Consider the following 1,381-nt stretch of genomic DNA (forward strand, 5'->3'; position numbering starts at 1 on the left):
CAAGCTGACATTGAAGAAGGAAACAGATACTAGGTCATGTTAATGCGTCGCAAAGTATATACGATACTTCTGAGTAGGGGCGATGCTTTGGTCTGGGAGGACTTTCCGCGTAGTCTGAGATAACTATTTTATCCTAATATTATAAAAGCTTGAGGCTGCTTCTTCCAACAATATGTGCATTGTATTTATCGTGTCAGGTTTACAAAACGTGCAGACAGACGAAAACTCGGACTGTTTTGGGCCACCACTCCGCAGAACATCTCGACGCTACCACTGCATTACGTTACACTAAGGTAAATGGCCAGTTTAACCCCTCCAGCCCGGCATCAATCTGCCAAAAGTTTCGTCCCTATTTTGTATTCTACAACATAACGAATTAGTATTACCGTTTGTATTGAAACACATGACAAAGGTTGTACCACGGTATGAGATGATGGTGGCCAAACTACAACATAGTGCTGGTAATGTTGGCCATGATGGCAAGGAATCGCTTGGTTATGTTGCCTATGACAGCAGTTCGATGAAGACATGCCGTGCAATCAATTGTTGGGGTGACCGCCGACAGGTTTCCGACGAATCGAATCGCGAAAAAATTACTGAGTTACTGAAATAAAACCAAGCAATCGATTGAAACGCACACTACTTGTTCTGCTCATCATTGCTACTGATGGTCCCCTCCAACTCACTGCCCAATCGGCGTCGCTTCTGCGACTTCGTGGCAGGTGCAGCGGATCATCGAGAGCGTCAGGCCTTTTCGCCCGCGCTGCCAGTCGTGGAGCCATAAGTCGAAGCAGGTCACTGGTGCTCCTTTGACGCTCCGCCTGGCGCGTGTGCAGAGGTACACACGCTTCTGGTCATCGTTGCGCCAGCTACAGTACAATGTCTAGTAACCGCGCTTACGCTCTCCTCGGAGCAGACTGCACACGTTGCAGGAGCGCTGGCGCCTTTTGGAGAGCTCCGTACTGTCGCTCTTCTTCAGCTTCTGCCACTCGTCTACCTCGACTGCTACATGGTCCGTCAGGCTGCGCGATGGCGGCGTCAGCGTGGGCGACATCAGTGCAATGCCTGAGGGTTGTGCCATAGGAGCTGCAGATGCAGCTCCTTGAGAAACTGGACGTGACTAAGTGGTTGTGTCTGCTGGCGGCGCTGGTGGAGTTTGTGAAGATGATATATGCATTGATGACGGCCATATCGACCAGCTCGTAAAACAGTGACTTGTAGTACTTGAGCCACCGGTTTGACAGCTGCAGCGAGTACCGCTGAAGCCTCAGCTGGTCGTGGCGATCTACGTCACCCATCAAGTTCTGGTACGGCTTGACAAACTTAGGGCATGGCACCTCGACTTGTTGGGCACCATCACGCCGAACGATGAGCTCGGGCT

This window comes from Phytophthora parasitica (assembly GCF_000247585.1).
Source record: "Phytophthora parasitica INRA-310 unplaced genomic scaffold supercont2.12, whole genome shotgun sequence".
NCBI lineage: Eukaryota > Oomycota > Peronosporomycetes > Peronosporales > Peronosporaceae > Phytophthora > Phytophthora nicotianae.